Source organism: Anguilla anguilla, chromosome 3, assembly GCF_013347855.1.
Source record: "Anguilla anguilla isolate fAngAng1 chromosome 3, fAngAng1.pri, whole genome shotgun sequence".
NCBI classification, from domain to species: domain Eukaryota; kingdom Metazoa; phylum Chordata; class Actinopteri; order Anguilliformes; family Anguillidae; genus Anguilla; species Anguilla anguilla.
Window position 1 is genome coordinate 54,111,262 of NC_049203.1, and position 26,484 is coordinate 54,137,745.

Below are 26,484 nucleotides of genomic sequence, written 5' to 3' on the forward strand. Positions count from 1 at the left end.
AAGTATAAATCAGGATTTAGCAAAAGGTGTCAATTTTCTGTACGAGATGGCAGTCAATTTCATTTCAGATGCATTTCACTTTGCGCTTTTGTCATTTTTCATTGCGTCCCTTGGCCAGGTTTTCAGCAAGCGCCTGGGGATAGATTTATACTGTGTTTGTAGTGTTTGCAACTTGGGTGAGTTGATGATTATAAATCCAGTTAATCTGCAGACTCAACAATTTATATGTTCAAGAAAACATGTTTATATTCTGAACACGGCTTTATCGGAAGCCTATTATTTTTGCCTTAGTGCAATACGCGACTAATGAGGTGAATTACCTGCATGAGGGAGTGTACACCAAGTTCAGTACTTTTAATGAGATGGCTATAGAGACCTGATTCTGCAAGGGTAACAAAATACCAAGGACACCAAAATGCATGGTACTTGGGGCTGCGATCTACCATTTCAATTTCTGAACTGAGATGCAAACATATATCAGAACACAAGGCTCAATGCATCCTGCTGTTTAAAAATATCAACAGTATTTATGAATTAATATTTCACACTTTCTCTGGAGGGCCTAAAAGACAGTACATACCAATCTCAGCTTCTCAGCCATAAAGATGTTCATCACACTGATACCTGTTTCAAAACCTTTTTCACAGGAGTAGAACATCCCCTTCTTGCGGTAATGATTAAGAGCACACTGAATTTGACATTATCACCATGTTTAACAAGCCAGTTTGGAAGTATTTGGTCATGCTTCTCTTTTCAGATCAGCCACTTAGTTTAAGGCAGCTACTGTAGGTTCTGAAAAGTTCAACACAACATTCTTTCATGTGACAGTTCATGAGTCAAAGTTCATCATGGACCTGGCTTTGTGTTCTACGCAAACTATGCTACAGCCTGCTGCATGTTTCCCCACCACAGGCCCTAGATGAGGGAACGCCCATCACATTTATCCTGCATATCAATGGAAGTGTGTTTTGTGCTAGGACAGTAACACTTGGAGTAAAAAAACTGAAGGCCTCTAAAATGACTTTCTTTTTTATTTGAACTGATAAGCCACCGTGATTCCCAAAGGACAACTATCAATTATGACAATCAGAAAGATAAGTAATCCATTTGATTTGGATTATGATAGAATAAGCTTCACTGTGAGGCTTGACTTCATCATCGTATATGAATTCTTAGAATGGAAAACATAAAGTGACTGTACAGACTTCAGAGTGAGTGTTTCTTCCTACAGGTCAGAGAAGCGAAACAGATAACCTAATAAAGAAAATTATTTTACCAAGTCCCCTCGGTCAAGACCAGATAGCAGAGAGCATGTAATTAACTTGTGCACTTCAGCGAGTAAACAATATCACCTTAGACAGATACTAATTTTATTTAGATAATAACTGCTCTTATTGCCATCAATTCAAGAAGATTGCAACTTGTTTGCTTAACTTCCTTTTCTGCAAAAGAACAACTGAAATACAAATTCCATCATATTTTCTTAGGAAGCTTATAAGCATTCCTGAGCTTTAAAATGCTGAAGATGTTACATAATATGTATTTTGCTTTGTACAAGTATAAATACTGGTTTTCAACCAAGACTAAATCCTGGCTATAAATTATTCATTTGCATAATTAAGCTTAGCTTTGGTCCTTTTTAGAATGGACTTCCAGATTAAAGCTGTGCATTTATGCAACATCCTCAAATTTTGTCGCAATTTCATTTGTACATGACAATTGACAAAGTCTAATTCATGGTTAAGAATTGTTCTGTCTATTGATACTACTGAATAAAGATGTGCTGATCTAATCATTCTGACATTTACGTCATCCTTACATCATAATTAATACTGGCTGAATTTATGTATGTAACTAAAATTACTTCTTTACAAGAGAGATTACATTTTTAAAAAATCATAATATCTTTATTTATTCAATGCTTGTAGGTGTGTTGAGTGCTTTGCATACATATCAAAGTGAACCTGTTAAGGAGTTAAAAACGTGTATAACTGCTGTGCAACCAAAAATTTAAGTCCTGCAAATGTACCAAAACTAAAAAAGATTCATTAGCATTTACAATTTATGAATTAACGATACATCACACTTCGTATGAGACACAGAACATACAGCAAATAGTGTATATACTCATGAACAAGAATAAACAGTCAAGTAAGTGCATTATTGTGAACACTACAGGCCACAGTTACCTATGTCAATTCCTGAAGCTGAAAATGTCGCAAAAAATCCTTTCCCATGCTGGCAGAGTTCAAGAATGGCTCTGGGCAATGGTGTGACCTTGTTAATAATTTTCAATTTTACTTCAGAGCTTCTGGAAAATGTACCATTAACCAACCCAATGCCTTGCCTGACTGCTGACATTTCCAAATTTGCTCGCTACCATAGACAGCTTCTTTATGTAGCAATACATCATCTGTCACACAACAGGAAAGAAAGAAGCACACAACAGAGAAGCACCTGATGCATCTTTAAAAACATACTTTAAAATGCATTAAAAACATTTAAAATGTCATTATATGCCTTTTCTTTGTCAATATTTATAAACATTCACAGTGCATTTCATTCCCAGCAGATGGTGAACCTATGAATCACAATTTTAACTGCTAATTTTTGAGTTTTTTTTTTTTTTTTTTAAAATCTGTGTTGTATAGGGGGTGTTAAAAACAGCTGTACAGCAGTGGTTTAAAACAGATAGTTTATACAAATTTGTATTCCAAATTCCAGGAAGTATTTGGACAGGTTCCAGATTTTAATGGAACTTGTTTCCTGCCAGTCCAAAGCATTCTGGTACATTATGTCCCTATTAGAAATTTCAAGAATTATATTCTGTTTGTTGGACCATTTGCTCTGTGATTTATAACAAATAATAATGCAGTCACCTTTGGAAAGAGATTAATCAGTCTCTTTATCTCTAACTGTGAAGCAGCCTGATCCTCGCATTGAACAATATTTTAAGACTACAATCGCTACTGCTCTCTTTCAAGAATGCATTCAAGAATCTGGCTTAACAGCATTTTAACTAATATGTTGTTTAAGAACAACTAATTCCATCAATTTGAAATTCAAAATGAAATAAAACTACCTTGCCTCAATTAAATTATTGCGGTTTCCATTCTCAACATTCCCTGTGTATTAAACGCCCTTCTGGCACTTTAAAAAGCAGAATTGAAAGTAAACTTGAATTATGTTCACTTCATCCTTAAACTGCCAAGTGGCTTCAAAAGGGCAACTATTTTGTCAAGCAGTTTTCTGCCAAGTCTCATAGATTATATTTATATTTTTATTTTCAAATGCAGCATGCTACCTTATGGAATACAATTCGTACTGATTTGTTTTGAAGAGTAAAATAATCTTTCTGTTCTTCTATATTTGCTGCCTGCAGTCATGCTAACTCCAAATCACTGCTTTTTTTTAATCTTTAGAGCCTGGAGCAATTGTTCTGGAGCAAACATTTGCAGCAGTAAGTCAAATTTCAAATTTGTTTGCATTTATTTTTGGATTTCTTAAAAAAAAATATTAGAACCCTTAGAAAGTGCAACGTCTAAACTTTTGGTTATTTTAACCATAGTGACTCCTTATACAGTGCTTTAAAAGTGGAGAGCAGACGCAATGTTATAGTACAGTGTTTTACATAATAATGCATTACATAATGCATAATAATACATCATAATAATGTCTCCTGCTAGCTTTTAAGCTGATGGTGAAGCCAATGTCTTTTAGCAGTCTTTAAAAGACTGTACCCATTTAGCTTTTTGTGAATTATAAAAGAGAAACATAACAAGAAAAAATGTTTTACAACACAAAAGCAAGATGCTTGCAGTGGTGATTAAATTGGAGAAATAAAATTTTAAAAAAGACCCACCACTAGAGCATATCAGTGGAGATATTGACTGAAATAATGACGGGAATGAGACATATCAGAATGAAATCAAACCAGCGGAAATACATGGGCTTGTTTTTTTTTTGCAGAGCTGGTGATTATAACCTCTTATGACCCGGCAATTCATTTTTGCCCCCTGTAGGGACAAGTTCTTGCTGTTCTTAATGTAAGTCTATGTTTTTAATCTCAAGAACCATATTCTACTATGCAGAATCCTACACTACCAGGGACATTAAATACAAATAAAACAAATAATATTTTTGAAAATATTTTCACTGCAACATGTTTTTGTCATCAAATACACTTATTACACAATATTATATCAAAAAATTAAAATATTCAAACTTTTTTTTCCACCAGGTTTTTTTTCTCGTCAGTAGTATAAGCATGGCACTCTTCAAATACAATAGTGATATCAGTCATTGGGTAAATTGGTTAATTTAATTTCTTAATGATTTCAGTACTTCAATGTCTTTATAGTTTTGAGCACATATAAATATATATATTCCATGTTTTTATGTTTTGTATAGCCTTTTCTACTTTTTAAAATAGTATAATTTACATATAGCCCCAGTGCTTCTTCCTATTTTTATTATTTTTATTTTTAGGAAATTTTAATTGGCGCTACATAGACAGTTCAAAAAATATGTGGCCTTATATTGATTGTTTTCCAAAATAGGTTCAATTTTAATTAATTTAAATAGTTGTTTGCAAAAGCAGTGTCCCAGGATTCCATAAAGGGAAATTTGCACTGCTTTTCTGCTGTATATTTTATATTTCACATTATACCCTTGTGTGGAATTTCATCAATTTGGTAATAATGGCACCTAACTAAATAGCACATTTACTAGGATGTACTATTGCATTATAAAGGTAAGCGTGTTTTGTTAAATTATATTTAATGCTACAAGCAATTCTGTAATAGCTTATAGTGTTAAATGCAATTTGTGTGGGCCATTATTTATTTTTTATGCTTTCACCCTCTTAAAAATGAATCCTTTGGTCATAGACACTGTTGGCCAGTGAGTGAAATGCAATACAAGATCAGGATCGTTCTAGCATAGAGGATTTTCACTCAGTTTGGTTTATTTTCTTGGAGGTTTTGATAACAAGCTAGTTAACAAGGAGAGGAAATGTGCATTTTTATCTGTTTGTAATTAATTGATTGAATATATCATGTATTAAAAAATAATAATAATTTGTGTGTCTTTTCTTGGATGTTTTTACACCAGTGTATTTGTCAATGGGACAGGAACCATGAAATTTAATTTGCAAAGGCAATGTTCGCCTTCGTCCCTGGAGAAATGATAGCTATTAGTAACGCTGCTCAAGGTATTTTGCCTTCAGGTGTTATGATGAGCTGGGGCTCATCTAGCACAGTCCAACACGCAATGTAGACTAATATAATATAATATAATATAATATAATATAATATAATGTAATGTAATGTAATGTAATGTAATGTAATATAATACAATACAATACAATATAATATAATATAATATAATATAATATAATATAAAACTATGGTTACTCTTGTCCTTGCACATTAGAGTAAATACACTTATTCACTATATAGCATGAATGTAATGCAGACCACTTTAGCATACAGTAAATGTATTCATTCTTAATAAAATGCTACAACTGTTAGCCGGTGTTATACACAGCAGTGTATCAAGATGGCTTGGGTTTCCAGACCAAGTAATTCTACACAAGCACTGTTGCTTTATTTTAAACTTATAAATAGGAATTTTGGGAATTTTTATTAGGTGATATTTACATAATCTACTGTACCAATCTACTGTTGGTGGAAGGGTGGAAAGTCTTCCTGGCATTCCCAGCGTTAAAAACATGGACTGAAATTGCCCTCTCGTCTTGCTTCAACCTCTCGGGACTTCAGGTTAATCAGAAATCTCATAAAAGTTTTGAACCAAATCAATGACTCCCGTAAAAAAAGAATCTCGATTTAAGAGACATCCAACACTGAAGAGAGTTCTCAGGCAGCTAATGCAATTACGGTGTGGGCGTTTGGAAGCAAGGCTTCTGACCGTCACACAAGGAGAAATCGTCACAACAGAGGTTGAGCAGCGGGGATGTGTTGCATAACTGCTGTCGCCGCGGCCGACTGTAGGAGCTGTGGGAGACCGTCTGTACTCCAAAAGCACAGACCCCGCATCGACAAGGGCCGTTTTGCTGATTGCCCCCAGCCCACTGACAAAAATAAGGTGCAAACACAGCAGGAACTGACTATGGAATCAGCTGATGTGCTCAAAGCTAATTCCCGAACATACAGTTATTGCTTTCCAGTGGGGAAAGTAATAACTGCGTACATTTTACTCGAGGTACTTTGAATTACATATTGCTGCTGAAATCACATCACTGCAGTGTGACCGAGCGGCTACACAGTTACAGCATGGGGTGAATTGGCAGTGTGCATTTGCCAGTGCATTGTGCAGTTTATTTCATTTATGTTGTTCACGAATGGTACGAGTGTGAATGGCACTTTCTCTCTCTCTCTTTTATTGTTTTATTTTATTCTGATGTTTTTACTGTGTTTTATTATTATTATTGTTTTGTTTTTTTTTTTTGTTTTGTTTTTTTACAATATTACTGCATTTTCTAGAATATCCTGATTTTATTATGTTTGTGCTTCTTGCAGTAACTCCTTTTGGAAGACATCTGATTTCAATGAATGGAAAACAAAATAAATAAATAAATGTGCCACTCTGAACTAAAGTGCTGTTACAAAATGCTTCTCATGAAACTTCTTTCTATAAGAATCTATTGAGTACAGTACCCCTCGTGGCATCATATATTGCATACCACATCGTATATTTCCCATTTAGTACGATTTTGGTTTATTAAGCATGCTTATGCATAACTGTTTTAAATGCATGAAGCATACAGTGCATTAATGGACTTCATGTAAAGTGCCTGTTTCCATTAAAATGTTCATGTGCTGCTTTCCCCTTGAGCCTCAAAAAAGTGGTCACCAGGAATACCAGTTGTTGCTGCAAACGGCATATGTATATTTATATCTTACGAAAACAATCTGTTTCTATTAAAATTTCAAATGAGCCCTCTCACACAAAAAGGTGGCCTGTTACCAGAATGGTTTAGAGCAGCTGCTGCTGCTTATTATTAGAAAGGACAAAGCATTCAAGAGCAATATGGGACCTTAGCTACTTGTCAATACTGAGAAAGCAGCATTATGGGAAATGACAAGACTACCGTGACTAAAGCAACAATGAAGCCTGTGTCTTTGATATTGGGATTCATAGACAATGGATCTTGGTAGTTCCTTTCAACACACATATTTGATCACAAATAATGTGTAATGTGGAGAGAGAGAGAGAGAGAGAGAGAGAGAGAGAGAGATGGCTTGTTTCTGGTTTCTGGTCTTATAAGGTCGATGAGAGACCAGGAACAACCTCTGGCCTTATCCACCTCAGTCTGGACATTAGCCCAGCCCTCCTTGTGCAATTATGCAAGCTGTGATTTGTCAGAGGCCACATTATGTGCTCAGGCTGGCTGACATCTAATTAAAAGCAGCCCAATGGTCAGTGCTCCCTCACCCCTTGTGTAGATCACAATCTCAAGGGCAGCATGTGAATGGATTTTCTTTCTGGTTCATTTGTCCTTTCCTAGCCTCCTGTCTCTTTCAGGTCGTCCAAACGCATCACACTGAGAACACCACTGAAGGTTTTGGCCTTGGTAATCGCATTGGCTATGACGTAGATGTTTTCTGTTGGCAAAGGCTCTCTCTCTCTCTCTCTCTCTTTGTGCATGTTGGTGGGCAATGATCTGCAATGTCAAAAGTAAGTATATAAAGATTGGTGGTAATAAATGGTAAAAAGAAAAAAAAAGGGTAATCAAACTTCTCAGATGGTTAACTTGTGTTTTAGGGGTAATGGATCAAAAGGCTTCTTGATCTTTGTAGATATGTATCCTTTCAGATGGTTAAATTGTTCTGTTGTATAAGGATTGTAGGGTCTGAAGATTTTTTTTCATGGCTTATTCACACTCTGCTGGAACTGTGAACCATAGAATAGCATTAACCAGAGGAGGCCTCATTGATTAAGCCCAATGCACCCCAGGTGCTCAAAGCTTATAATGGACTATGGAGTCCTGTAGAACATATATGCAGTCAATTGAGTTTAAGTGGTGTAAAAGCAAAAGGAGATAATTTTATAATTGCAAATACCATAGCACAAAGAGATATTGGAGCTTAGATTAGTAGTAAATGTTAGACCTGGCAAAAAATGTTGATTAAAGTTATGTCTAGGCTGTTATTTTTATAATCTATTCATCTTTACTGTATGTGAAGCAGTCTTTTTAGTATTTTAGGATTTTAGTATTTTAACAAGACCCTGGCTAGAGCCTAAATTATGTTTTGGAGCTGTCATCATCAAAAAAGCAGTGTTCAATTAAAGCTGGGGCACCAAGCTAGCTAAACTACAATTGTACATTAGCTTGCTATTTATTTTAGTTCAACTGAGAGTAGAGTACACAATACATTTAAAGCATGGCTGCTTAAATAGTTAGAACATTTTTTAGCCAGCCAAGAGTAGCCTGATCCAGCTGCTGTGTGTACAGAATGAGTCAAATATGTCTTGGATGCCGGAGGTATATCTGAAAGGCCATGGCTTCTTTTCTGCATTTCACTCCCTCAAACTCAAGGTTCCTGTGCACCTGTTACAAATGACGCATGTATTGTATAATGGTATATGCCAAGACGAGCCACTGCTAATGGTTTCTAATTCCAGTCTTTACTGTCCTTGCTACAGTATATCATGACACATATGACTTCATGTAAAGCTCAACATATGTCAGCTGAAATAACATCTGTTTGGTTAAATGTGGCATACACAAATGATCTTGATTGTGATGACGAAAAATGCAAATCCCAACATCAACAAGTTGTGTGGAGCCAAGGACCATTGCACTAGTTATGCAGTATAGTTATAGTTTATGAAATGTACTGTGAAATAGGATCACCTAATTCTGACTAAGCAGTGAGCAGGGTGCGTTATACATCCTTAGAAAAAAATGTAACAGTAGTTGTAAACACTATCAGCTGTTTTTTAGGAGGTGTCCCCAACGTGTTATCTCTGTTCTCTGCATAATTAGGCTCTCGTGGGGAGATGTGTTGCCCTGTGGGATCTGACAGCAATCCAGCTTTTGATTGCTTACCATGAGCATCAGACGTGAAATATTACTTTCTTCTTAGTGTTTTGATGGTGCTACATATTCGATGTGAGGAAGTTTGATTCCATTTGATTCCTTTTCCTGATTCCCCTCCTTGCATTTTGGAAATGTGGAAGCTGAATACACGAATACAGCCCTTGAGCAATAGCTGTATTAATTTTTTTCATTGCAGAAATAATTATGGTGTATTGATGCATGAGTGCACAATTGCCTATTTGTGACAGATACGCTGTTTTTTGCAAGCAAGGAACATTTTTTTGGAAGCAAAACACAGTTATACACCAGTGCAAAACAACGGTTTCAGCAGAGCGGCAGATCTTATCAAAAACCAGCCCATACAATAAATCAGTTAAAAAATTTCCAGAAAAAAATACTATAAAGGAATTTTATGCAGCGCATTGCTTTCATAATGCTTCAGCAATGGCTTGGCGTCAGAGGAAGCCAATTCTCCTCATTGTATGGATCCGATTGTTGACAAAGCATTGATACCGGTAATTGACGAATACACGACAGCTCAACCACATATGGCATTCCTGAAACCTACTACTACTTTGCTGCACCAGAGAGCAAATACTTGGCTACAATGTATCACAGTCAGTTTCAACTCAAATGGATCATCTATAATATTATTTTGAAATATTGCAATTTACAGTTTAAAAAATAAAAAACAAAGGATTGTGTTCCAGTGACAACAAAGTTGGGGCTTTCACATCTGAATGCATTGGCCTGATTTTTTGAGAAGAGCTTATTAGGTAATATCTATAATTTAGTGGCAGCTTAAAAGGCGCTGAAATATAAGGCCGTGAAGGTTACCTCAAGGACAACGCTGCAATTTTCTTTATTTTGCTTCTTGGTGTCATGTTGACGGAGGTATATTGACTACCCTTTAAGGCAGGTCCCTGTATTTAGACTCATGAAGTGATGGTAAATGACATGTCTTAGAAGGGAATATTAACCTATTACTGAAATTAGCTTAAGGGCTCATCTGTTATGATCACATATAAATGTTTTTTATTTAGTAAACTATAATGTTTTGTAGTTCAGAACAATTCTTTTTGTATACTGAAAGACCATAGTCTGTTTCTATAGCCTATAATCTATGCAAAGACATAGACTTAGGTCTCCAGGTCTCCTAGTGAGCTCCACAATTTGTTTAACAACTGCAGAAGTAAAAAAGCAGCACTTGTTGTTACAGTTTGCTAAAACGGCTTGCAAAGCTCTGGAAAAAGGCCTTGTGGACAGATGAGACCAGAATTGGCAAGAGCAAAGTGTGGAGTCCAGAAGATCCATCTGTGGAACATGATGGTGGGGGTGTTATGGTTTGGGCATTTGTGGCTGCTGCAGGTACGGGCTCACTTGTCTTCACTGATGATGCAACTGCTGTTAACAGCAGCAAAATGAATTCTGAAGTGTACAGAAGCATCTTATCTGCTCAGTTTCAAGCAAATGCCTCCAAACGCATTGGACAGCTCTTTATCCTGCAGCAAGACAATGATTCAATTCTGTGAAAGCAACAAGGGAGTTTTTCAAAACCATGTGTGTGTGTGTGTTACTGCAACAGCATTTGCAAATTGCATTAAATTTCTGCATGCAACAGACAGTAAATAGAATCCCAAAATGAAGCAGTGTATCATACCGATAAAATACTGTGCTAAGAGTATCTCTGTGTTAATTATAATTCATGACACATTCAGGTTCAATAGAACACCGGAGAACACAGACAGAAGTGTGTAATTGCGTGGACAATAAAAGTGATTAATCATTCAATGAAGGTGATACAAATAATTTGGCTGGCTTCTCCAGATATTTCAATCAGTGTTAGCCCCCCCATGCACACGTGAGTGTTTGCCTCTGTGTATGTGTGTGTGTGTGTGTGTGTGTGTGTGTGCAGTAATGTGTATGCTTGGGTGCATGCGTGTATAACCATTGCCTGCACCTCATCAATGCTTTAGCTCCAGGCCATTTACACCATGGACACTCAATTATGCTGATGTGAGGAGTGAAGACACTCGGTCTTGTTTGAATGAATTGGTGTAATCCAGTCAACAACATTCTGATATAGTATAACTAATATGAATAGTATGGGTGGGGTGTGTGTGTGTGCCTGAATGTGTGTGTGTGTGTGAGAGAGAGAGAGAGAGAGAGAGAGAGAGAGAGAGAGAGAGAGCCTTTGCAAACAGTCTGAGTCCGTGTGTGCATGTGCCTAATATATCACGTTACAGATCCACATCTGCCATGTTAAAATGGTTTCACAGTTGTGATAATAACATGTTAAAGTGTGATGATTGATTCAGGGATTGCACCTGCCCTTACAGAAAAAAGACACTACCATCCATGGTCCCTGTGCCCTTCCAAGATGGCTGAGGTCTGCATTCTTTGTCAGGTGGCCTTGCCTATTTTAGTATAGAATGTACTTATTTCACATCTAGCAATAGATGTTCCCTGGAGGCATAAACACTCACTACAAAGGAGAAACAGTATGCATGGTCAGCTGTGGATATTCTTAATGGTAAACAACGACACTGCCTGGCCACAAATAACAAATCGCTACAGTTGTCACAAGAGAAAAGATACTGTGCACTGAAGCAAATTGGAGTACAACAGGGTGTACTATAAAGCCACATATCCTAGGATTCAGGAAATAATTAACCATAATATATCAGCATCACAAATATAGTATACATGTCCCATATATACATGAGGTATAGCAATTTTCCCATTGTTACTGCCCTAATTGCCTGGCTCAACACAAATGAAATAATCCATGTCCACAGAAGTCATGCCTTCCATAGAGGCATTCAGACACCAAGTTCCTGAAAAGTCCACTTCTAAAGTGTATGTCAATTGATGATTATACTTGTGTCAAATGTAGATTCAAAGGGAAATCAAGCAAGATATTTCTTGAACACATGCTGGGCTCAATCTCCCTGATAAAACATGGACAATACATTAAATCAATGGAGGTTGGGGGGTTCTAGAGTTGAATTCATAAAGCTATGAGTTCCCCATCCCCCTCCAAGGATTTAAAATTTTAAAACAGAAATGATGCCAGTTGAGTTCTGAAATAGACAAGCCATACAACATTTATGTTAGATGCCTAGAGCATCAAATACCTTTCTATTGTTTGTTTCGCCATTGCTTCTTTAGCCATCAGCATAACCCCAGCAAGGGAGAATCAGGCTGCTAACAGAATAAGCCACATAAAACGTGTGTCTGGGTTGGACCCAGATTTCTTGTTCCACTGAATAAGTATGCATGTAGTCATTTATAAATGCCATTGTGATGAATTGAAATGACAAATGCTTACTGATGTGACTCCATAGAACCAGGTTGTACCCATAAACCAATCAGCAGCTTGGATTGTGCCGGTGCTGAAAATTCTCTTCAGTTACAGGTGGCATCCCAAACCTCCCCTACTGTACTTTTCCCTCCCTGGCTCTCAGTATGGAGGTTTATACTCACAGAGGATCTACTGGTGATAGTGTATGGATTTGGGATATGATTGTATGTTGTACAAGATCCTCTATCTGTTTAATGTTGTTATTCATTGTTTAATAAATGTGAATTTATTTGAGAAACTGCGCAGTTCCTAAACCACTGTTGAAATTTGATCCCTATGTAAAGTGTGACAAATATGCTTGTAAAACAGAGGGGTAAGGGTTAGTAGGTAGGATAAAGGTGCACAGTGTCATAGTAAAATGAACTCCCAGTTTATTTGGCTCAAACCATTTTTCTATGTGTGGGGACTGTATTTGAACTCTGATGAAGTGTTTCAAGATAAGTATCATAATAAACACCTGTAATTTTGGAAGTTCTTATTCACAAAATTGAGTAATTTTTGTGTCTGTACTGAAATTATTTGTATAAACTCAGCAATTATAAAAAGTAATTATCTCTTTTTTAACAAAACCCATTTGTGTACAATATACAGTATCATATGCAGATTAGCAATTGAACACCACAGAGCATAAAGCCTGAAAGCCTTCTGCACCTGCCAGTTACAACCACTTACAGATTTACATTGGTGAACAGAAAAATACTAAACCCTGTCAAAAAGGATGTCCCAAGAGCTCTCTGATAATTAAGAATCATATAGAAAATATTTTGTTATTGCAGTAGTGTGCAAGTTATGTATGCCAGTAAGTTCTCTTCAGTTTTTTTTTCCTCTAATATTTATTTAGTACTTTTATTCGTGCTTAATTAATCATTTACAATTTAATTGTACGCCCAGAAACAATATATTTTCTTTCTGGTTAATAAAAAGATCCAATAGGCCTGAGCATTTGGTTATAATAGCGAATGGTTTTCGTGATTCTGTAATGGTGTGGCAGGTATTTTCCTCACATGGTTTGGGTGCAATCATCCCCTTAGAATGCGCGGTCAATGCTAATTACTACTGAAAGATTCTGAGTGATTACCTTCATCCCATGATTTGGCACTTATTTGCAGCCAGAATGACAATGCCCCTATCCACAGAACGTGTTGTCATGTAGTGGTTTGATGAGCATGACAACAATGCTATCCGTATGTCGCAGTCTTCTCAGTCACCAGATCTGACCCCAATCAAGCATTAATTATAGATTCTGGAACAAGGTCTTTTACAGTGTTTTCCACCTCCATCAACAAGGTATGCGCTGATTGACTTTCTATTGGAAGAACGGTGTTGTATCCCCGCTGCTGAATTCAATTCTAATAGAATAGAAGCTTTTCTGGTGGAATGTGGTGCTACAATGCCCAATTCAGTGACTTTACAGCATATTGGTGTTCCCATTTTTTGGCCACAACCTGTATACAGTAAACAAATATCTACCAGCCTTTTGTTTTATATCATATCCTGAAAGCCTGTGTTATGCATAAATAAGCATCAGTTATTTCTACTCAGTCGATATCCTTGAAGCATTTAAAAAATATATGTCTGCAAGGTCTCCTTGTTGTCCGTCACCATCAATGTCGCCTTCATTTTTGTTTCCTCTAATAGACACATTACATGTAACAGCACTGTTAACATGAGCTCAATCACCTTAGCTCAGAAATGGCTTTTCAGCCACACCCTTAATTAAGCATGCATTTTGCAATATTCTGTACATGTAACTCTCACATTGCTATACAAACTGCTTTGGGGTTATCTGAAGTGTTTATTTAAACCATAAAACTGTTAATGACCCATACATGCTATTGTCATAATCTAAAATATCCTTCCTCACATAAAAATTGGGCCAGTCAAAAACAGAACCAATATCAAAGACTCCGGAAAGTGAACTCACCCTTTAAACCCTGTTAGCCTGTCAAGGCTCGTTCCTAGAAAGCCATGCATTCCAACTGACACAATTACGTTCATCCAGATAAATCCACTCCAGTCCTGACATATAACTCCTGGAAGGAGTGGTTAAGGGCAAACATTCATAGAAAATGTGGTAGAGGAGAAAAAAGGAATCCATTAAATTCTGATGAAATATTAAATGAATATATATGTATTTCAAAAGTTATTTTATTTAATTTTTTTTTTTTTTTTTTTTTTTTTACATTTGGTTAAAGCCTCATGAATCATTTAAGATGCCTTCTGGATGGTAACTTGTCAAAGATAGATCTTGATGGAGTGGCAGAGGCTCTGTCTTTCTCTATCTCGGTATCTTGTTCTCAATACATTCATCCCAATCTCTTCATCAATCAGCAGCCCCCTGCTTCTACAATCCACTTCTTTATCCCACCACATTTTGCCTCCTCTCCACATCACACATATAGTAACAGCACACATTTTAATTGGTTTGCCATAAATTGTGTATCTCCACATGTTGAAAGTTCAGGATATTTTCTATTTTATTTACCTCATTTAGTTCCTTATGTTGGAAGAACAAAAAAAAAAAAACTAAACAAGAACTACAGGCCCAGCAGTCAATGCTTTGTTATCAGTCATTACCCCTTCAAAATGTAATTTCGCGCCTGGCCAGACCAAGTCGAGTGCATATTCCTCACGAACAGCTATCATTTGTGGAGCCATAACACAACTGGACTAAATTTTCAGTAACATACCTCTCCAAAACTAAAAAAAACTCAATAAATAAATAATATGGTGGAAATGTAATTCCCAAGGAGTATTATGTGTACACTGGTAATTCTTTTTTTTTATGCTGAAGTAACTGAATTGCCAGTTCACTGTTACAGTAATACACTGGTATTTAATGGGGAAACAGCTAATCTGATTGACCATAATGAAGCCAAACCTCTGCCACACCCATAGGTGTCTTACTTTTTGTAAACAGACCTCTGTAGCAACTGCTCCTCAGGTGTGCTACTGTCTCTAGTTACGAAATTACGGGAATTGAGTTGGACATGCTCCACCTCCCGGAATTAGCACTTGGGCTTCACAGTTGCGCTTGGACTGCACAAATAGGGTCCATATTGTAATTCCGGTGGAGAAGGCAGGTTTTGAGGATGAATATAGATAAGGGTGTTTTTTCTGGGAGCCCTTCACCCTTGTTGTAGCATTATTGTTTTGCTAGTGTGTTGGAGAACGCCGTAGGTGCTGTCTGTAATTGAGAATTTGGCTGGGGTGAAAATACTTCGGTCAAAAGAACAATTTTATAAGCTGTAACATAAATTATGCCTTAGGGTCCTCTTAATTCTTGCTGTGTCCTATCCTATAAAGCTGTGGGTTAGAAGTGACACCACCATAAATTTGAACTGACTTGGTTATTTTCGGCATTTCTTTACTCTGTTTGGGTGGAAGGATAAAATGTAATTCCACTGGTACTTGGGGAAAGTCACATCTGAAAAAGGGGCAGAACACAACTCCGCAGGTATGCCTCTCATATATTCCCATAACACTCCCCACTGAGAAGCAAATGACCAATCTATCACCATGGAGCCATTAGAGTTGTTTTTGCAAAAGTGGCAAACAGATTGAGAAACCGTTGATTCGAATGTGAATTACATAAGCGTATTGCAGTAGAAATCCAAATAATGCCCCTCAAGATAAAGCTAAACTTAGCCATTCACTCTCTTCTTGTTTGCCTCACCCAGCCTGTAAAAAGTGTTCAGGTAAGGTCAGTCCCCTGTCTTCGTCCATGTAGAAACGTTCTCTTCCGTTCCCTGGTGCTGGCGGTTGTGCTCCAGCCTGAAGGTAGTTACAGATGGATGTGGTTAACCCCTGGGTGATTGCTCCTTTCCCAGAGTGAGTGCCGTTTCATTCAGAGCTGAGTAGGAGGGCTCTCATCTTTGTGTGTGTGTATGTGTGTGCGTGTGTGTGTGTGTGAGCGTTTAAAAAAATTACTTTTTTTGTTGTTTCTAGTGTGAGAGGTTATATTTTCACTGTGATGGGTTGAAAAGGTATCCATGGGAACAGTAAAGAGTCCAATGACCAAATATATAAGTATATTCAAAGTTGAGCATAGCCTCTGTGAACAATACACAGCAGTAGTGTATACCATTATAGCCTTGAGGTCCCTTCTCCTGGCTGGTAACCGGGGGGAAGCAGGACTCCCTAGAGAAGCAAACCCTGAAGGACAAAGGAGGAGTGAAAGAACTGCAACCTCCCTCCAAAACAAATACGCTGAGGAACAGAAAATGAAAGGCGTGACCTGTGAAAAATGGCATACCCGCTTGTTAATCGCATAATTAAATAAGGGATTGCAATAACTTTATGTCGAAGCATCTCTGATGAGCTTCCAAATCATTGTGCTACTGCTGGAGTACTACTGCCTGTTAATAGAACATATATTTATTGACAGTTTGTAGGATTAAGATAAAAGTCCACATTGCTGTGTTATCGTTTTTTACAGTTCACATTGTGACTGCTTACTAATGATTCCTGCAATGCATGTTTGTGCGTGTGTGTGTGTGTGTGTGACAGGGAAAGAGAAAGAGAGAGAGAGAGAGAGAGAGAGAGAGGGGTGGGGGGTGGGTAAAGCCAACTCTGTGACCTGTCAGATGGACTTGCTGTGCCACAGAGCCTGAAGACTCCTGTGTTTGTTTCCAAAGTGAGAAGCTGGTCAAGATCTTCTGACAGGCTGTGAAGCAATGCTTCTGGCGTATGACTCCACTCCTGTGAATGCTACACTGAACACACTGGGGGGGGCATTATGCGCGATATCCAAGAGGTCTTGGGTACATATGGTACACCTTTTGGTGCCTCTTAGTACTGAATACAGCTCTGTCAAAGCGCCCAAGAGAGTTACTCCCACACTTGATTCCTGAAACTTTCTACTACCTTACAGCATTAAGGTAAACCATAGATTCCTCATAGATTATGCTGTTGCATGTGTGTGTGTGTGTGTGTGTGTGTGTGTGTGTGCGCGCGTGTGTGTGCGTGTTTGCATGTGTGTGTTTGTTTTCTGTTTTAATATGCTTTGCCCTTCCATTGTAAACTATGTAAATGAATCACCTTTTATTTCTGCCATTAAGAGCTATGTTGACTCATGAAAGTAATTTTATTGAAATATAAAATTAAATTCTCTTACGTCTAACTAAAGGTCAAGAGTTCACTATTGATTAAATGCATAATACAAGGTCAACGAATATCAGTTTACATAAGATGTGTACATTTGTTTATGTCATAATATTTGCTTATATACTTTGATTCTACTATGAACATATGTATAGGAAATTACATTTGTACCAAACAGCAATGCACTAAACCACAGCTTTTTCTTTATCACAGAAAACAGTTTGGTCTAAAAGAGAGAGGCAAGGAACTTGCGAGTGCGCCCAGCTGACAAACTGGTTCCCGGTGCACCACTGCCAGAATCTCAACACTGACGGTGTCATCGGTGATTACACTGGGAGGGGAGGGGGGCTCAAAGTAATTGGTCACAGTATCACCCAGGCAGATAGAGTTTTAAGTTAGAAGAGTCCTTCACCAGCTCAGCTGTTGGACTGTATAGTGAAAAGTGGGCAGCTGGCTGAAAGCGTTTTCCAGAACGTGCTGGTCTGCATCCTGTAGTATTCACAGACGACGCTGTGATGGGACAGGCTTGCAATTATGATCAAGCATTCCAGATTGGGGAACAAAGTAAAATATGGGGAAGGGGAGAGGATGTGCTGATGCCGTGGTGCTGTTCTTCAAAGCGTGAAGTGCTACAGGACCACCTGGAGAGCTTCTATTCTCGCTCAGATGCTGAAGTGCCTTGTTATGGAGGACGGCACGACAGGTCTCTGGGTCCGCCTGTCAAAGCAAGACTACGGCAACACATAATATGCGGCAGGCACTCAATGAGGGAAATGATGAGGGCTGGGAGGGATGTGCAGCGCGCTGCAAATATCAAGTATCTTGAAGAGCATGATAATGGCTGCTTCTTTGCATCATCTGAATTCCCTGAAAATGGCTGTAATATTTGTGGTTTAATTTCTATCCAGTTCATGTCTGTCTTTAAAGCGTGTTTTGTATCTTCATAACGATATGTATTTTTGTGTATATTTGTATCTTTATAGTGGTGTATCTTTGCAGTGTATTTTTTATCTTTATAATGATATATCTTTAGAGAGTATCTTTCTCCACAGCACTGCTCCCCTCTGCCAGCTGCCACTCTGGTATTCAGGTCAGGTCTTTGCCAGAAACGACTGGACGGGCGCACTATCGGTGATTAAAATCTGTAGACCTGTCTATTATTCATGCTTTCTGAATGCAGCACTTAAATGGATACGCTATTTATGCACTTATGAGAGAATGAAGCATACTGCCTGCTGTATTTCTTAAGATAACCCAATAACTTTGAGGCGCATTTGGGGATTCATATGGGTATATGGGGATTGGTCTTCCGTGTGACTGTTGCTCATAGAATGGTCCATCTGGAAGGTGGGCATATTGACTGCTGGTAGGGTACTGAACATGGTAAATATGAATTTTCCATGCTGTTTTTGCAAACATAGTAAAGTAAAAGCAATGGCAGGCAACACCTTTGACCCAGCCATTTCGTTCTTCATTTCATTTGTTTATTATTATTATTATTATTATTATTATTATTATTTAGATATCACATCAATAGTTACCATTACATAATGAACCCTGAAAAGGTAAACAACTCTTCTCATATATCAAAGGTAGTGCAGAACTTGGCCCTCCTCAGTGCATCAGTCTGTATCAGTGCATCACCTGTTATGAGCAGAGGCTAAGCCTTACAGCCTTGACAATGCTTGACAGTGCTTGTTTTAATTGGGGCTCAGTCATTGGCCAACTGCGGCCTAGAGTCCACAGAGGCACGACACAGCGGGTTTTGTCCCAGTAGGTTGAATTTGTCTTGAGTTCATCAGTTGAATGATGTGTAAACACTTCCTAGCTTGTCAAGTGCATACAGATTACCGGTTGTGAGAGATTTTCCTATCCCCAGTGCTAGCTCACCTGTAGTACACTGCATGGCTTGTAGGGTCTACGGCAACACTGGGCTCATAGGCTGGTTAGTACATGTTGTCAGCTGCAGATTTCCCTATATGGGTGCAGGTCGTAAAGCAGTGATGTAAGAGTTGAATTTATCACAACAACTCTACCTCGGTCTCTACCTGAGAGAGTCAGTGAGTGTGGTATTTAGACAGTCCAAGTGACTCTCCTATGCTCCTACCACTTGTCCAGTCAAAAGACACACATTTTACCTTTTAATGTTCTATTAAATGCTTTAGATGAAAAAAGAGAAAGAAAACTACATTATGCAAGGTAAGTACTTTTTACTCCGCAAAGGCATTTTTATCAACCTCTGGCTAATTGGGAGGGAATGGAACGAACAATTTGTATTCCAAATCTTCCAGTTCCCCATTTACGAGAGTAAAATATAAGGGGGTGGGGTGCTCTGGCCTGTCGATTCCAGGACTAATTGATCCCACAGCTCACTCCTGCTGGCCCTGCTGAATTCATTGGCTCTGTCTAAGCGAGGTAATGCATTTTCTCTAGCCTGTGCACAGGACAAAAAGAAAAAAAAAAACACCCACAGCTTGTTCTTCAAATATGGCCACCACTGATGGTCTTGATATTCAGCTATATGGGGTGTTTTCATCTTCTCATAAAAGGGAAATCACATCTCTATAGGCACTGGTGCCTCTGGATTACTACACAGTGACTGCACCGTTGGCTATTTTTCATAGCTGTTTCTCAGTATGGAAGGCCTGCACATAAATTATATCAGTTTAGATTTGGTTTGACACTGAAATAACTGTTTATGGTGCCTATCTCCTTTCTTCTGTTACCTGGTTTGCAAGGACCTGAAAGACTTGATCCAGTATTAAACTTCCATACATGTGAAATCCCATACTACATACTGCAAATTTAATATTGTAGTGATCATCGGAATATCGGAGTAACCCTAAAATGGTGACCAATCCCCCCCCCCCCATTCTGTCAGACCTTGAATACCAACAAAGTTACATTGCAGCAAATGGGAAAACTAATTTACATAAGAAATGTAGATAAATGAACTGATGCAAAGTGAAGTATTCAGAGAAAATGAGACTGCTGAGACATTTGTGCCCTAAACTAATCCACCACAACTGAATCAGCCAGAGAATATTGCAGAAGGCCAGTTCTCTTCAATAGCACGATGTCACGGCTCATTTGCAAGCCTCCATTTTGGCAATGTCATGGTAGTTAAAATGAAAACAGCATGCCATCAAAGAATAAACAAAAACGCTCTTCAGTCATTTATTCTGATCCATTGCAGTGACCAGTGAAAGCCGCAGTACAATTTTGTCAACCTCTCTCTCTCTCTCTCTCTCTCTCTCCTGCTTTATCCCTCCGTCCTTCACTGGACTGCACTTCAGCTTTGCTGGTGCTCAACCTGTGGCTCCTCACTCAGTTTCTGCCAAGCAATGTCCCACAGTCTCTATCCCCCTTCTTGCATCAACATCTACAGCTGATAAACAAACTGCACATCTCTGTCTCCCTCCACAACAATGATTCTGGGGAGACTTCAGTGCCACCAATGGGAAAAACATGGGACAGCCCACCATCCTCCAAACCCCCCCCCCCCCCCACCCACCCCTTCCCTTGCCCCCCCTCCCAAACCACTTCACCAGTATTAACATCAGAGAAGTGCTCCTCACAAGACAACATACCCCCATGCTCTCCGAAACAGGATTATTATCAACTGTGACTGTCTCTTTCCACCACTTACAAAATATCTCGACCTCTTATTATCAGGGCTTGGGGCTCTGACCAATGCTTCCCAGAATAAAACAGGAATAGGCTGTGGAGTGGCACTCAGCATTGCAAGCACATAGCTTCAACCTTTTTACTGGTGTTTTGAATATTGATGATATTTTTTTTCTCCCTTAATACTGCCAGCACTTTATATCACAATTTATTGCGATTCATTTTAACCGTGATTTTACACAGAATGTTCGAACCGCAAAGTCCAGATGCAGGGGCCGTACGGTCCCTGAACAACTCCTGAAGAAGAGGGGTACGGAGAGAGCCGAGGCGAACGGGCAGCCAGCAGCCACGAGCGTGGCCGGATTCACAGTACGTTCTGATCTCCGCCAGAATCAGAGTTTAAAAAACATGATCCCATTCATTCTTACCTGTCTCCGCTGGGGTTTCGCTATCCATCAGCTGGCAGACTACAGGTGACTGTTCCCCTTGTTTTCAGGCTACCGGCGAGAGAGCAGAGGAGGGAGCGGGGGAATCAGAGAGTCCTCCGGCTGGCCAGCCCGCTCAGGCGTTCCGCGGCTCTCCTGTTTGCCCGGGTCATTCCGGCTGGTCCTCAGCTGCCGTGCTGGCTCACACATGCATACACACGCGCACGCACACACACACACACACGCGCGCGAGAGCACGCCGAGGACCTCCTACATCTCCGGCAGGAGCCCACAGATCCTGCGTCTCGCCGTGCCTCTCATGTGGAGTTCGCTCCCCTTTTTTTTTCCCCCTCCGTGCGCACGCGAGAGATCGGCTCCTTCCCCGTGTGAGATCGGACGCTCGTAGCGGAGTTGCGGAAAGCGAGAGAGAGGGAGTGAGAATGAGAAAGACAGAGGGGGGGAGAGAGGCAGAGCAAGAGAGAGAGAGCAAGGGAGAGAGAGAGCGAGAGAGAGCGAGGGAGAGAGAGAGAGAGGTAGAGAGGACGTTTTCCCTCCTGCTTCATCCATCTGCATCAATCAGTCAGGAAGTGGAGGGGAGGGTCTTTTGAGTGCCGATGTGTCAGTCACAGACAGGTGAGATGCCTGGAGCAGTCTGCACATGCGATTATGTGAATGTGTGTGTGCGAATGCATGTAGGCGTGTATGAGTGTTGTGTGTGTGTGTGTGTGTGAGTGTATGTGGCTGTGTGTGTGTGTGTGAATGAATGTAGGCATGTGTGTTTGTGCATGTGTGTGTTGTGTGTGAGTGTGTGTGTGAATGCATATAGGCGCATGTGCGCGTGTGTGTGTGTGTGTGTGTGTGGGTGGGTGCTTGCATGCACCTTGAATCTATAAGACTGGCTGGAATGTTCCAGGTTGCCACTTGGCTGCTGTTTTTCTGTGCACGTCCTGCGGCATCGCTCGTCCTCAGACCACCGTCCAAAGGCTATCAATCTCACCGGGAGCAGGATGCAGAGAGAGGGCTGTTGGCACCCCCTCCCTCCCCCACCCCAGCCCGACCCAGTGACAGTCACATCAACACTGCAGTGGGGAACACCACAGAGCTGGGGGATTCTTCTTCGCAAGCTTACCGGCACCTGCTGCCTTTGACAAAACAGTGGAAATCTGCAAATCAGGCAGACGTGCTGAGATGCCCACTGCTACAGCAAAGACATAGCACGTAGCTCAAGCTGAGCACTCGGCTTTATTTGCAACTGTATTGTTCTGTGGCTATCAGAGGCTTCTCAGCTTAGCATACGGCTGCTGCCTGCTTCTGCGAGACTGAGATGTGGAGAGAGACAAGGGAGAGAGAGGGACATAAAGAGACAGAGAGGAAAGGATGGGGAGAGAGGGAGAAATAAAGGGGAGGAAGGGAGAGAAAAAGGGAAAAAGGAAAGGAAAACAGAGAGAGGCAGAGTGAAAACTGAGGTGGGGAAATGAGGGGTGAACATACGTAACGAGAGAGATGGGGAAAGAGGGAGCAAGAAACAGAGTGAGAGAGAGACCCAGGCACACAGCCTTTTTTCCAATAAAGGGCTGAGGACGTTTACAGAGAACAGGGGGCGCATACTAAGTGGCTCCCTCAGCTCCTGCACTGAGTAAGACTCCTTCCTGTGTCAGTCTAGCAGCCCCTGGCTCCTTGTGCATGTGGGACTGTTGCCAGGGTGATCCTTTTCCAAGAGGCTTGTAGACAGATGATCCCTTTCAGCATCCAGGTGCCATGACACTTCATGTGCTTGTGTCTTAAACAAACACACACACGTACACATACAGACACACACACACACAGATACAAAGATGCACACACACACACACACACACACACACACACGCACGCACATACACACACACACACACATGCGTGACTCACATGCGTGAGTATGACTAGTGTGCTCAGAGAAGCAGTTACGGCTGTGGGAAGTGCCCAGCTAAATGGTACCCATGTAACACACCAGTCTGGGAGTAAGTGGAGGCTGCTTACTTTGACATAAATGTAAAATCAAAAACATCAGGCAGTGTTGCACACCAGGCCACCACTCTGTTGATTGTAAAAAAAAAAAAAAAACAGTCGGGAAGGCTACTGTATTTCCAGAAATTAACATTTTTGTACATGCATTTAAAAGGTACATTTCAGGATATGCTGTTCTAAAAGAGTGCAACAGCCACAATAACAGACTATTTGTAAACAATGAATCATGCTTGACCATATCCAGAATTTTACATACCTAAGCAAATATTCCCAAACTGGATAACACCACTCCGCATTATAAAGATAGTGGAATTCCAGTCTAATTTACTAATTTGGTTTCAATGGTGTGACATTTACTTTTCACACGTGGTAGGATTCATCATACTTTACAGGCAAAAACAGACACAATCCCATCTCTAGCATTCTGGTTGCATAACACTTTCTGCATGTATGAAACCAGTTTTCCAAATCGCTGGTTGCCTTTGTAAAAGCAGTGAATTAAAGGAAAGTCCCACATTTTGGTAATTAATAATTGAAAGGAATATTAAAGGAGCCTTTGATGACTGCAGCACCAGTAACAGGTGTTTATTTTTGCATTCACCTCAGACTGCCTCATGAAATTATCAATGAAGCCGAGCCCTCCCTGGCTGGGTGCCAGGATGAGGTGAGAGAAACACATACATGTAAAAGCGCGACCTTGCTGGAGCGGAGTGCAGAGGGGAACAGCAACCCATGTTGCATACACGCTCACACATGCACACATACACACACACACATAGGCAAGTTGACACTTGAGGAAGCTGTTGGAGAAGTGTAATTGAGGAATCTGTGTACTGGCAGCTATTTGGGTTTAGGCAGCCAGCAGCCTTAGGCTGGGCACAGAACAGTATACCTTCCCCTGGCTTCAATCCCCTCATGAACACCAGAGGAGTCAAGGACATATGCTTTGAAAGGGACATCTGAACACTTAGAGCCATGATCTACTGCTGCCATTTACCAAAGCTTAGATCAGGTGGACTGATGTGACCTCATCGTTTTCCTTGAGGATTCTCATCCACAGTTATGGATGGGCACCCAAGGTGGGCACACAGACAGTTCTAAAAATGATGTATTAATTAGATACATGATAACAGCCGTGAAGGGGTTCCCAGGAGGAATAAATTAGTCCTGTAATGGGATTCACATCTTAAAAGAGATATTAGCTAAAAAAATAAATAATATTAATGATAGCTAATTGTGATCAAGTCTTACAAGCAAAGTGACCTTTTGTAATGGATTTAGCCACATTTTTTCTTCCTTTCCATCACAGCCCACCCCACACCAAAAGTAAAGGCCTTAATCAGGCCGAAGAGCTTTAAGCTACCTTCATTCCATATGAAAAAGAACCGGAGTGATGAGGCAGTGGATTACACCTGAAGCCGAAGACAGAGGATCAATCTGTCAGTGAACCACTAATTAACTTGTTCCTTCCTGCAGCCCCACACACATCACCTTTGCTTTCATCTTCACAAGGGTTAAAACAAACCCGCTTCAACCCCCACGCTCCCAGAAAGGTCGGCCAGTGTCCTCTTTCACGCCTATTAGGATGGGGTTGATCCTATTTGTATTTTGCCCTTTGGTTTTGGTTGCTTCCTGGGTTCTCATTTGTATTCACAGCATACATTCTGTTGGGACCATGGCCGGCTTGAGCTTGATTAGGGCCTTGTCTTGCTGAAGAGGGTTAACAGCTCTTGTTTAATGGAACATGTCGCTGGAGCCTTGTATCCAAATGCAACAAGAACGTATCCTACTTTACATTAAGGATCTTAATTAAAGGTTTGTATAGGAGAACAACTTAACATGAACATGTACCGGATCCAGAATGTCAATGATGATTTTAAAAAGATGATTTCTGATTGAAATTTTTCTCTGAGTACTCTTTTGTGCCTATTGGGATGGGGTTGATCCCATTTGTATTTTGCCCTTTGTTTGTGGTTCCTTTGTAAGCACGACCAGTTAGCAACAGGTTCAATGCCTTTGTGGCCACCAGTCAGTGACAGGTTCAATACCATTGTAGTTTGAAAGATCACCTTGACTCTGGAAGGTTTCTGGCACAGTCTCCTCTTCTCTTAAACAAGATACTTATACTATGTGCATGCCCATTGCCATATAAATGTGCCATGACCAAGGGGTAGCACATTTGTCATTATAGGTGGTGTCCAACGCTCACCAAAGGCTCCCAAATGTTAACGCAACAGATTTTGTAGTTTGAATTTTAAGTGATGGGAATTACCCTAAAATGAGTTCCAAGCAGGTTACCTTTCTCACAAAAACCTACAAAACCCTGGTCAGGGAGGCCGAAAAGCCAACCATTTGATGTTTCTTCAGGATGAAAGAACCATCAATATGAGATGCTTGGGGTTGGGTCATGGGTCAAATTAAAGCACAGGTATTGGCAGTTAAATGAAACAGCACAGCTATCCACTTCATACCACTCAAATGCTAGGTAACATACTATGTCAACTAAATCAATAGGCTATAATTAGTAAGGGATAATCCATGATGAGGTGGTCTGCTATCAAAAAATAATGACCAACGCATAGGCAAAGAACCAGAGTGGGGCTGCCTCTGTGAAGGTATTTTTTTTGCGAAAGCAGACCTCCTGGAAGTGGATTATCATGTTTATTAAATGAATAATTACCATACAAAGCATTGTTTTAAAGAGATTTCATTAGTTCAAATAAATTGAAAATAATTTGAAACTCATTTTCCATTGTGTCCTGTTAAATAATATAGGCCTATGATGCGAGGCAATTGACACCAGGTGTTGAGTTAGAAAATATGAAAATTACGACTGCAGAGTGATATGAAAAGCACTCTAAATTAAAGCAGTCTGTTACCATAACAGCAGTCAT

General features: G+C 39.8%; 1 protein-coding gene across 3 annotated transcripts in view; it reads right to left on the reverse strand.

The window, feature by feature from the left end:
* The window catches only part of frmpd3 (FERM and PDZ domain containing 3), a 111,296-nt gene extending 89,119 nt beyond the window's left edge, over positions 1 to 22,177 (reverse strand). For 2 of the 3 annotated variants that reach the window (XM_035409189.1, XM_035409188.1), the window contains exon 1: positions 21,587 to 22,177. The gene's annotated coding sequence lies outside the window, so the exon portion shown is untranslated. The remainder of the gene's footprint in view (positions 1 to 21,586) is intronic. The other variant, XM_035409191.1, reaches the window with a different exon arrangement.
* Positions 22,178 to 26,484: the final 4,307 nt, after the last annotated feature.